This window comes from Centroberyx gerrardi, chromosome 5, assembly GCF_048128805.1.
Source record: "Centroberyx gerrardi isolate f3 chromosome 5, fCenGer3.hap1.cur.20231027, whole genome shotgun sequence".
NCBI lineage: Eukaryota > Metazoa > Chordata > Actinopteri > Beryciformes > Berycidae > Centroberyx > Centroberyx gerrardi.
The window spans coordinates 34,029,790-34,042,273 of record NC_136001.1 but is presented as its reverse complement, the minus strand read 5'-3'; the positions used below and the strand labels follow the sequence as shown (position 1 = coordinate 34,042,273).

Here is a 12,484-nt window from a genome sequence, read left to right as displayed (position 1 = left end):
ACTACATGCGCGCTCTCTCTCTCTCTCTCTTCCCACCTCCTCAGCCTCATGTGTGTGTGTGTGTGTGTGTGTGTGTGTGTGTGTGTGTGTGTGTGTGTGTGTTCAGAGTCAAGAGGAGTCCTGACTTTTAGAAACTCGGCCCGCTCCCTGACTCAGCAGAAACACAGAAACAGAAACAGATGGAAACCTGTCTATCTCTTCACTCTCACTCTCTTCTCTCTCTCTCTCTCTCTCTCTCTCTCTCTCTCTCTCTCTCTCTCTCTCTCTCTCTCTCTCTCTCTCTCTCTCTCTCTCTCTCTCTCTCTCTCTCTCATTTTTCTCAGTATTGCTCTTCTGTAGTCTCGTTCTGTATTTCAATTACGGTTTCAATTCAGTGGTTTTACTAGCATAATTTACATAGTGATGCATTATCAGATTGTAACCCCATTTGAGTCAAAGATAAACTTTTCTTACAATATAATCATTCACTTACAAAAAAGTCACATGTGAAAACACATGAATTCAGTCTTCAGATGTGAAACTAATATTGTCACATGTAACAGCATGTTGCACGTGTGTAAAAACACTTCTCACCTATGAATAAACATTTTCACATCTGAAGTTCAAACTGACGTCAGAAGACGAAGTGAAAAAAATCCTTCACATATGAAAACCAACTTTTGCCCAAAAAGCAGGTGCTTTGAATTCATATGTGTTTTCACATGTGACTTTTTTGTAAGAGTTAAGTCGTTGTATTCAGTGTAGTATCAGTTTCCCTATAAAGTATTCAACCCCTTAATTATATTCATTACATCATGCTCTGATTAGAATGATCATGCACTCACGAACCATTATAATGCGCTTGTGATGTCTTATTGGTCCTTATGAGCTTCACCACTTAAATTTTTTTTATTGCAACAGAAACTGATCTAAAAATGACAAAAAACCTAAAGTCTAAAAGAAGATCACAAATAAACTATAGAGGTATTGGTGGTAAAATAAAGTATAGTGTATTTTTAATATTATACATATATAAGTATATTATATATTATACATGCATGCATACATAAATATTATATTTTCATATTCCTCTCACACACTCGATGGTATATATGAGAGTGAGAAGTGACTGGTCTTCATTATGGAGGGAGAGAGAGAGAGAGAGAGAGAGAGAGAGAGAGAATTAAATGAGTAAAATAAATGAGCTAAGAGAAGAGGATTATTAGAGCAAAGGAGGGAAGGAAGGATTGAAATAAGAGGGAGCGGGGAGAGGAAGAAAGGGAGAGAAGAGAAGGTTAGTGAGGAGAAGAGGGGGAAAGAAAATGAAAGAAAAAAAGGAAAAGCAAAGGAGAGGTGAAAGAGAGGACAAGGAGGGGAGAGAAATGGAAGAGAGGAAAGAGGAGACAAGGAGAGGAAAGCGAAGGAGAGGTCAAAGGAAAATGGAGAAAGAGAAAAGAGAGTGAGGAGAAAAGAAGCAAAAATGAGAGAGGGTTGATTCAGTGAATAGAGGGGAAGTAAAAGGAGAGAAGGATGGAGAGGGGAGAGAAAAAAGAGGAGAGTGAGGAGAAAAGGAAGGTGAAATAAGGAGATGAGGAGAGGAAAGAAGAAAAGAGTTGTTTAGAATAGGAGAGTGATTCAGTCAGGAGAAAGGATGGAGGCGGAGAGAAAAGGAGAAGAGGAGAGGAGAAAGAAGAAACAGAATAAAGAGTGAGGAAAAAAGAGGAAAAACAATGAGATGAAAGGAGAGAAGTGGGAGGAGAGTGATTTGGAGAAGAGAGGAGGAGAAAGAAGGAAGCACCAGCCAGTTTGTCTTGTTGGAGGCATCAAAGCATTCAAACCACAATTATACCTTTAAAAGTTTCGTCATATTTTCTTTATATTTTACTCTATGGCGGGAATGCATACACGGCCAAAATTAACCTTTGATACTAAAAAAGAATATAAAGAGAAAGAATCGTGGTTGGTGTGTAGGTTGAATTTGTCCAGTTGAAGCATTTTGTGCAGTAAGAGAAAACCTGTTCACTGAAAGAGCTGCTAAGAAAAAGTAGGCTGAAAACTACTTTCCCAAGTGTCAGGCTTTTCTTAACCTGCCTGTTACTAACTGTAAGAGTGAGATTTGTTTTTCACAACTTAAAAGAGTGAAGAACGAACTGGTCCAGTTGATGCTTGTGGAAAGGTTTTCTCTTTGAACTGGATGCGCGGTTTGTGATGCTTATAACAAACATAATTTCTAATATAGCTGACGCATTGCAATACATTCAGGGATGGACTGGCCATCGGACTACCGGGTTCCGGTTCTGAAGAAAATAAATACGGAGCAGTACCGGTTGTTATACAAGTTTTGGTGGCTTAAAGAACTGGTTTGGTTAGTTTTTACACCAACTTTGGTGTATTTGGTGATTGGACCTTCGGGCCAATCACAGTGCTTAAAAACACAAACTCCACCCAACCGGGAAGCTGGGCCACGTTAAACAAACTCACATCAGTCAGCTCCTAGGTTTCTTAGATCTGACAACATATTTCTCTTGTATGTCCCACGGTCACGACTAAAACTAAAAGGTGACAGAGCCTTTGCAGTTGCTGCTCCACGATTGTGGAACCAGCTGCCGTTAGATATTAGATGTGCTCCCTCCATCTCTGTTTTTAAATCCAGGCTGAAGACACATTTTTATTCTCTGGCCTTTTTGGCCCACTAACATTTGAATCTGTTGTCATGTCTATAACTCTGTATTTTGTCCCTTGTTGTTGCTTATTGTTGTCGTTGGTATGTTTCTCCTTGTGTTTTATTTTTACTTTGTATTTTAATGTTCTTCGTACAGCACTTACAGCTCAAGCTGTGTTTAAATGTGCTCTAGAAATAAACTTTACTTACTTTACTTACATCAAATGACAGGCACAGTTAAATCTGACAGGTTGTGTTGTGAAATCACCAGCAAGGATGGTTGGTGTCCGGCCGATTGTGGTGGGCTGGTCTGGACCGGTCTGGACCGGTCTGGACTAACGTCCCGGTCTGGATGTGCTGCTCCTCTCACCTTCTGCAGCTCCCACTCTCACCTCACCTGAACTGACTGCTGCTACAGTCACTGAGCTTTATTTGGTGGTGTGTGGGGTCTTGTCCATGGTGCTGAAGTTACATTAGATGTCTGTAATGATTTTTTCTTTTTCTTTTTTGTTTTATGATTTTTTTTAGTCATGCTCTGTAATGGTTTGGCATTTAGTCTTCATTCAGGCCTTTGAAAATTTATGTTGGAAACAATGATTGTTAACATGATGTCTTTGATGTGAGTTGCATTCAAATTTGATGCAGTATAGCTCTGTGTGTAAAGCCTAAAATGGCATTTGTAGTCAATCTACGGTGTTAAGTAATTTGTTGGTTAGTACATTGTCTTATATTTGTCTGTAGTATGTGTGTTGAGCCTGTATAGCTTAAGTTAATGTACATTTATGATCTTTATTGCCATAGTAAATTTAACTTCTTTGCGTAAAGTGGAAGGAGGGGAGCACTTCAAGTGACGTCACCCTAGGGCACCACACTGTTAATCCGGGCCTGGCCGTAAGGAGAGGGAAGGAAGGGAGAGAAGAGTGAGGAAGAGAGAACGAAGGAGAGAAGAGTGAGGAAGAGGAGAAAAGGAGGAAGAGGAGAAGCAAGGAGGAAACAAGAGTGAGGAGGAGAGAAGAGAGGAAGGGAGAAAATGAGAAAGGAGAGAAGAGGCGAGAGGAGACGAGGAAGAAAATGAGGAAGAGAGGAGAAACGAGAAGAAGAGAGGAGAGAAGGGAAGGAAAGGAGAGAAGAGGGAGGAGAGGAGAAGAGGAGAAAATGAAAGAATAGTGAGGAGTGGGAGAGAAAATGAGAAGAGAGGAAAAGAGAGAAGAGAGTGAGAAGAGAAAAGAGGAGAAACAAGGCGATGAAAGGAGAAGAGGGGAAGAAGAGGAGGAGAGAACAAAGAGACGAGGAGAAGAGCCTGCAGAGATGTGTGTGTGTGTGTGTGTGTGTGCGTGTGTGTGTGTGTGTGTGTGTGTGTGTGTGTCTAATGAGTGATAAAGCGAGGCTGGCGTTGAATTACAGATGCAGTCAGGGTGAAAATTTCATGAAAACATTACTAAACCATTCAGGGACTAGTCAAACAAACTGAGACAAGATCAGAGAGATGGAGGGATGAGAGGAGGAGGGGGAGAGAAAGAGAGAAGAGGAAGGAGAGAGGATGCAGAAATGGAGGAGGAGAGAGGGATGCAGAAATGGAGGAGGAGAGGGATGGAAAAGAAGAGAGGGAGGGATGAAGAGGAGTAGGGAGGGAGAGGAAGGAAGGAGGCAGAGGAAGAGAGAAAGAGGAGGTGAGAGAGAGGAAGAGAAAAAGAGATGGATGGGGAGAGGAGAGAGGAGGGAGGAAGAGAGGGAGGAGAGGGATGGAAAAGGAGAGGAGGTGAGAAAGGGAGGGGGAGGACAGAGGGATGGAGAGAGGAGGGAGAGGAGAGGAGGAGAAAGAGGAGAGGAGAAGGATAGGGAGAAAATGGAGAGGAAAAGAGGGAGAGGGGGTGAGGGAGGAAGAGAGGGAAGAAGAAATAGAGAGGAAGGGGAGAGAGAGAGAGAGAGAGAGGTAGAGAAGGAGAAAGGGAGGGATAGTAGAGGAAGAAGGGAGAGGGGGAGGAGGAAGGGAAAGAGGGATGGAGAGACAGAAAGAAATGGGAGTAAAACAAGGAGGGAGAGGAGGGAGAGAAGGAGTAAAGAGGGGATAGTAGAGGAAGAAGGGAGAGAGGATAGGAGGGACAGAGAAGGAGGTAGAGAATGAGAAAGAGAGGGAGAGGAAGGAGAGAGAGAGAGAGAGAGAGAGGATGAACTACAGTCAAACAAGTGGATGTAAATGAAAAAGTGAATGAGAGAGAGAGATGATGAAACGAGGGAAGAGAAAAAGTAGAGAGAGTCAGGCCGTAAGAGACAGAATAAATCCTATACTCCTCTCAGTGTTGTCGTCATTTAGAATTTCATCAGCCAATGAAACTGCTTCAAAAGGTCCGGAGCCCCGCCCACAACAACACAACCAATCAGAATGAAAACGACCAGACTGCATGTGTTTCTTGGTGTGAACGCAGCCTGTATGGAACCAACACATCGCCGGTGAATGTTTAGACTAAACCAGAGCCATATAGAGAGAGAGTTGCGTCAACGGAAGTCCAAAATGCTTGATCGTCACGTGATTCACGTAGCTTCAGATAGTTCCAGGAAGTACTTGGCGGGCAATTTGAAAACGTAAATACAGAGAGACAGAACTGCGATTTTTGGTAATTAGTAGTCAATAAATGCATTGATTTACAATATTTATATACAATATTTATATAGCACACCGACATGTGTATGTAGTTACATCAATGTTTTTTTAAAAAGTAAAACTTGTATGGTAGTCAAGAGCAATCGCATCCTAATGTTTATTGATATATTTAAAGGGAGGGGAAGGGAAGGAATGTTTCAAAATTCAGATTAGATTAATTTTCTACCATTTCTTTAATTCATGGTGGTTTCAGTAATCCCATGGTAACTGAGGGCCTAAGTAATCTTAATGACTTAAGCAGAAATCTGCTTATTAAAAAGGGTACATTAAAACACATCCCATCCAGACAGGACAGGACACATTAAAACACATATATATTTATACACATATAAATATATATATGTTTTATGTATCTTTTGTCTTTTTACTATGCATTTATTTACCGCAATGAATTCATTAAATAAATCTCTAATAAACTCAGAAACATGAATAGCATGTCAAGCAGGTTGTCTGTGCCCTTTCCTCCGTGTTGTCCTTGCATATAGTCTCCACCATGGTTTGCTGTGCTGCATGGGGATGCTCCAATCGCTCGGAGAAAGGAGTACAAATGTACGAATGTATTTTCACAAGCTAGTGTGGTTTATGTCAATCCCTACTTCATCAGTGAGTTTTTATCTAGCTGCCCATGTATTAAAAAGACGAAAGGACATTATGAGCGCTGGCATTTCTTTCTATCAAATTGACCTTGAACATAATTCAGTCTGCCAACTCACGTTAACAGATTATTGAGAATGAATGCAAATATACAGAGTTTAGTATGGCGTCTAGGCTCTAATCCTGTCACTCCCTGCAAGCGTGCACCTAGCTAGCCAAAGAGAGCAGCCAGGGAGGGACAATCCGGGGGAGACCTAGAATCAGAGCCTACAGGTGGATGCTGGGGTGGAGCTGGGGATGATAAAATGATATATGGTTAGCAGCAGCTAAGATAAGATAAGATAAGATTGCACTTTATTGATCCCCTAGGGGAAATTCGGGTGTCACAGCAGTGGTGTACAGTACAATGACAGAACAAAGTACAGGAAATAAGGTATATAATACAGTAAAATAATAAGGTAAATAAGAATAAAAATGGTGCAGAAAAGATGAAGGCAATATAGATTAATATAACACACTATAAAAACTATGAAGAAAAACAATATAAAACTATTAAAAAAGTGTCTCGTGTCCAAGTGGACACAGTTACTGACTGGTTACCATCCTTGATAATAAACACTTATTTCCAAATGTTAGGGAAACCACAAATAAGTGTACGGTTTCCCCACTGACACGGAGAGGAGAAAAAAATGGTTGGCTCAAGTCAGCAGGAGCAATCTTACTATCACTAAAGATCACAACAACAAAAAAATATGCGAGGTAATAATATTCAAACACTTCATTTGCACTTTTTCACAAACAAAGACCATACCATTGGGAAGCTTAATGTTTGGTTTATTAAAAATAAGGAACAGGGAAAGGCTTGTAAAACCCAGGGAGTTGAGACTCAGGGTGCAGGGTGAGGGTGCTGTCTCATTGCAGGGAGTCTTCAGGCTCCATTGAATCCCCCTGTGGTTCTTGGGCTGAAAGAGAGAGGGAGAGAGGGAGAAAAAGACAGAGGAGAAAGGGTTAGACACACCTATATAGGCTTGGATGGGAAATTGCCTTGGGAGATGAGGTGTGGTCTTTGTTCCTCAACTTAAGTTATGGAACTTCATTAGTTGTGATCATCAACAGCTTTTGCTGCTGATGTTTAACAAAGTATGACAAGTGGCATCAGTTACTGATGTGATATTAATTTGTATAAAGTTGTCTCATGTTCTTGGTTGTCTTTTATATATGTAATGAGTGTATACATGTCCAGTGCTCCTACAGCAGGTTACTAATATACACTAACAAGATAAGATTACTTATATAATACAGTAATAGAATACATGTTTAGTATGATTACTTATATAATACTGTAGTATAATACTTTTAGTATTTAGTATGATTCCCCATTTAGCCTAGTATGATTCATTTTTCAGAATTGCTGGCCTATTTTAAACTTACCTTGTGTTTTCAATCTCACTTAGGTCCTCCAACTTCCCTCTCCCTTTGCCATCAATCCAAAATCAGCTGAGCTGCAACATAATATAGACAGGTAATAGTCAACAGAATCACAAAGCCTAAAAACACTCAACCCATAAGTTACGTTTTTGTTTACTGTTTTGAAGTCTCAAATATGCACTCTAAATCCATATCAATAGCGATGTATCACAAACATAGCTCTCTTCCTTATTATTGTGTAACGTTAACTTTATTATTAGCTCTTACTCCAAAATGGATATCCTCATTTCACCACCTCCACCCACCACTCTACAAACACATGCCCCAATGTTATATTTAACTAATATTTAACTCCCCCCACCCCGCAAAAAATCACGTTTAGAAGTATTTTTCTCTAATTCCACAACGTTGGATGAAATGGCATTAAGAGAACGGAATTTATAATTAATAGGCTGTTCGTGGTTAACGTTATGTGTTGCTAACTTTATTCAGTATCCTAGCCTAATCTGTTATCTGTTAACGTTCCCTAAATCTACTAATTTAGAGGGGGATAATCCACTAACATGCTTTAATGCACATGTTAATTTGATACAGATGTGCTGATAATATACAATCTGATTCTTTAAACATCTTACCCTTTCAAAGTGCATCACAAACGGTCCATTCTGCTGCAACTCTACTGCGCTGCTAGTGTTAGCCGCTAACTTCCGGGAACTATTGAGGGGCTCCGCGATCCGCCATTGCTGTAAAAAAATGGTCCATTGGAGAGAACGGAGATGACGCAACTCTCTCTCTATATGGCTCTGGACTAAACTAGATGGAGCTAGCAAAGCAGTTATTGCGCAACAGCTGTGGAATTTAACTACCGTATTTCCTCTAATATTGGCCCGGGCCTTTATTTACCTCGACTGCAGAGGGTACCAGGCCTTTATTGGAAGCAGGCTTATATTAGAGACAGGCCTTTATTTCTAATTCCCTCTGTTTGATAAGTATATTTGCTCATATTTTAGTACGAAGCCTCCTTGTTTTCTGATCTGCTTCTGTTGGGGTACGTTAGGTAGCCGTTTTTTTGTTACTGCAATGCATTACGATAATTACGGTAATCGTAGGCTGTGTGTGTGTGTGTGTGTGTGTATGTATGTTTGTAGCTGTGGCTAATCTATGTGTGACAAAAAAAATATTTTTGCTGGTGAATGTTTTAGTTACAATTGAGCTAGCAGAGCAGTTTTGCATAATAGCTGTGGAATTTTGGGCAATGCTAACGAAACATTTTGGCTAACAGGCTGCTATGTTATGATACTGACTGACAGCTAAGCTAGCGGAGCAGAGCTGTGTAGTAGTGGATCGGTTCTTCTTGACAATTCAGTGTTAATGATGTGGTTTTCTGATTATTCAGGACTGTAGGAACTTCAACTACAGCGACAGTTAAGTGTGGACTGTCTGTATATTTGTTCAGCTGTAATATAATATAATATAATATACTATAATATAATATAATATAATATAATACTTCCATGCTACAAACAGGTTGAGTGACGCCTCGCATACTATTCATCCACCAATTTGCCTGAATTCTCAACGCAGTCTAATAATAAGAATCTAATAATAATCCCAATATTTAATTTATGTTACAGATCATCACTACAAATGTCTTGAATAGAAAGTCAAATAATAAAATATGTATTAAAAAGGATTCATTTATTAAAAACATACATTGTTTACTAGTTGCTATGCCAACCATCCATCTTCTTCGGTGGTTTGATCAGTTCTGGTTGAACCACATCAGTTTGCACCAGATCAGACCGGAACACACAGAGGAAACACACAGAATAAACCAAGTTTCACCGCGATGGCCTCATTATTCTACAGCCATTATATCGTGCTATTAAAATTAATATGAGAATGTGGTATTGAGGTAGATATTCTACACATAGGGGCTTTAAATATCATGTGTCAGAAGAGCGCATTATAATTGGTTTGGGCTAATTTCCCAGCAGCTCTATAGGAACCGAGCCTGCTCCGCTGCACATGACCTTCTGCTGTTAAACTGATAACCAGCTAATTAACACACACACACACACACACATGCACACACACACACATAGAAACCTGCATTGTCCACCTAAATGCATATCAACTGTGTGTAATCCAAAAGACCGCATAAGTAGGAGAAAACCTGGAAAAGTTTGTGATTGTTAACAAAAATGGGAAAAGCAGTCTTGTGTGTGTGTGTGTGTGTGTGCGTGTGCGTGTGTGTGTGTGTGTGTGTGTGGTCTAATTACACCCCCCCTCCCAGGCAGTATAGGTTATTTGCATTAATAACACCATCATAGTCTAATTTCCATGAACACTGTCCGGTCATTATCTGTCCTGCCTGTTGTGTTCTGACTGTTGTTCTGTTGTTCCTCAGATAAACAGCTAATTAACTGGAAAATTAGCTGCTGTTCCACATGACTTAACACACTAATAATAACAACACTAACAATAATAATAACAATCCTTAAATAATTAAATAAAATAAAAATAATTGCCCTTAAATTATAACATAAAATATAAAAATGGAAAAATAATTGCCCTAAAATAAGAGTTAATTAAATGAATTTTCCTAAAATAATGAAATAAAATAATAAAATTAAATAAAAATAATTATCCTAAAGTAATAAAATAAAATAATTGTCTTAAAATAAAATAATACAATAATTAATTTGAAGCTGCAAATTGTGGTTTCATTGTGTTTTGTGTTGCATGTCAAGTTATCTTGATTTTAGATCACAGTGGAAATAAATGTTTTAACTTTCTCTTTCTTGTGTTTTCCTCTGCGGTCAAATAGCATGAATAGTTTTTTGTACCATGTTTTTTTCTATTCATCTCTCTGAATGAATGAATGAATGAATGAATGAATGAATAATCACCAATCTTCCCTAAGGAGAGTGAGCGGTCCACCATCCACCTGTTTTATTAGTCGTTTAGATACAGTGAGGAGACAGGAGGGTGGAGAGAGTGGAGAGATAGAGAGACACAGAGAGAGAGAGAGAGAGAGAGAGACAGACAGAGAGAGAGAGACAGATAGAGAGAGAGAGAGAGAGACAGATAGAGAGAGACAGAGAGAAAGATAAAGAGAGAGAGACAGATAGAGAGAGAGAGAGAGAGACAGAGAGAGAGACAGATAGAGAGAGAGAGACAGAGAGAAAGAGAGAGAGAGAGACAGATAGAGAGACAGAGAGAGAAAGATAAAGAGAGAGAGAGAGGGACAGAGAGAGAGAGACAGAGAGAGAGAGAGAGAGACAGAGAGAGAGAGAGAGAGAGAGATAGAGAGAGAGACAGAGAGAAAGAGAGAGAGAGACAGATAGAGAGAGACAGAGAGAGAAAGATAAAGAGAGAGAGAGAGAGACAGAGAGAGAGAGAGAGACAGAGAGAGAGAGAGATACAGAGAGAGAGAGAGAGAGACAGAGAGAAAGAGAGAGAGAGAGAGAGAGAGCTGCAATTACAGCAGAAATCATGATTTTCCATTCCTCCAGGGTGATGAGAGAGTGTGGATGGATGGATGGATGAACGTATAAATGGATGATTATATGGATAAATTGTATGAATGGTGAGATAAATTGATTTTTCTATTCATCAAATCAAATAATAAACTTTTTTAAAAGCACTTTTCAAAGCAAAGTGACAAAGTTTTTTTTAGAGGAATGAATCAAAAAACACCGAAAACAGTGGATACATTTCATATTGTAAAACTTATCGTGCAAAAATATACAAATTATAGACTACGTGAAGCCTTGAGCAAACACATACAAAATAAAGACTTGTTTGTTATATAAAGTAATTATTTGCAACATTTCCATCTAAATAAATATCTGTCCTGCTCCTCTCTCTCTCTCTCTCTAACTCCAGTTCATAAAGCTTCTCCATCGTCTTTTCTAAACAGCCGGTTTGTTTCCAGTTTGTTTGGAATCAACAGAAGAAGAAGAACAGACAGAGAAGAGAGAAACTCAAAGAGAAAACAACAAGAGATTTTCCATTTTCCAAACCTCCTCTCTGACCTTTAGCTCATCTCCTCTAACGAACGCTCATTAAGGGAAGAGCGAGATCTATTATTGTCCATCGTCATAATTATTAACCGGCCTCCTCCGTGTCCGTGTCTCTGTGTGGTTTGCTCCTGGCTGCAGACTGAAGCAGCTGATCAGGTGAGGTGAACCTGTCGATACTCACGGCTCAGCTGCTGCCAAACACTTTGGCTCCCGTTTCCTCCATCCATCATCCCTCCATTCATCTCTCACACTCAGTTTATCCTCAGCTGTCTGTCTGTGTCTGTATCGTCTGTCCATCTGTCTGCCTGGAAACTTCTACCAGGCTGCTGTGACTTGTCGGTAACAAACAGCTGTGCTCACGGTGAGTCACATGACCACATCCTGCTTCTCTACAGCAGCGGGTCTTTGATTTGATTGAAATTAATTTTGATCAATTGTAAGAGGAGGCCTAGAGGCTGAAAACTATTCAGTATTTCACAAGAAAAAAGCAAAAAAAAATTGAGAAAAATCAGAAAAAATAGACATGATGATAGTAGAAATGTTTTTTCTTATCACAGAAATCATCCTGACTGTATGTGTCAGAGATCCAGTGGCTGTTAAAGCTTCGCTGGCCAAGATTTTAATGTGGAAATCCACCTGTCTGATCAGCTGGAGTCCCAGACTGCTGCAGCAGAGCAGAGCGTCCCAGGCCCAACCGGTGTAGATTTGACCTTTTTGCCCAAATTAAGTTTTGGTGTCAGTGTGTCACTGAAGTATTGACTTAGTCATGAGGAAATTATGACTTTTTCACCTTGTCAGCGAATTTTCCGTGTTATAATATACACCTATTGAACAATAAATGCCCCAAATTGTAATTTCTTGTATTAAAATACCATCAAAATCAAAATACCATTACTTTTCCTTCCTGGGAAATAGAGTACCTTTAACAGTGACATCATGCTGCACCGTCCCGCCCCTCCGCCTCTCTTGCCTCCATCAACTCAAACTGTTTTCCTCTCCTTAACTGAGCTCCCATTGGTTTAGACTTTTGATTGATTCTTCCCTGTGTTATGTCCCGCCTCCAACATCCTGTTTCAACAGGAAATACATCACATTAAGGAAGCAAGATACTAAGTTTATGGTTTCATTGTG

General features: G+C 39.7%; 1 long non-coding RNA gene across 1 annotated transcript; it reads right to left on the bottom strand.

The window, feature by feature from the left end:
- Positions 1-6,710: 6,710 nt before the first annotated feature.
- LOC144539370 (uncharacterized) lies at positions 6,711-8,026 on the bottom strand. The gene is made up of 3 exons (XR_013504895.1): positions 7,961-8,026; positions 7,329-7,399; positions 6,711-6,859 (listed from the first exon to the last, which is right to left on the bottom strand). It is a non-coding gene; the product is annotated as an uncharacterized LOC144539370 (long non-coding RNA).
- Between the last annotated feature and the right edge of the window lie 4,458 nt (positions 8,027-12,484).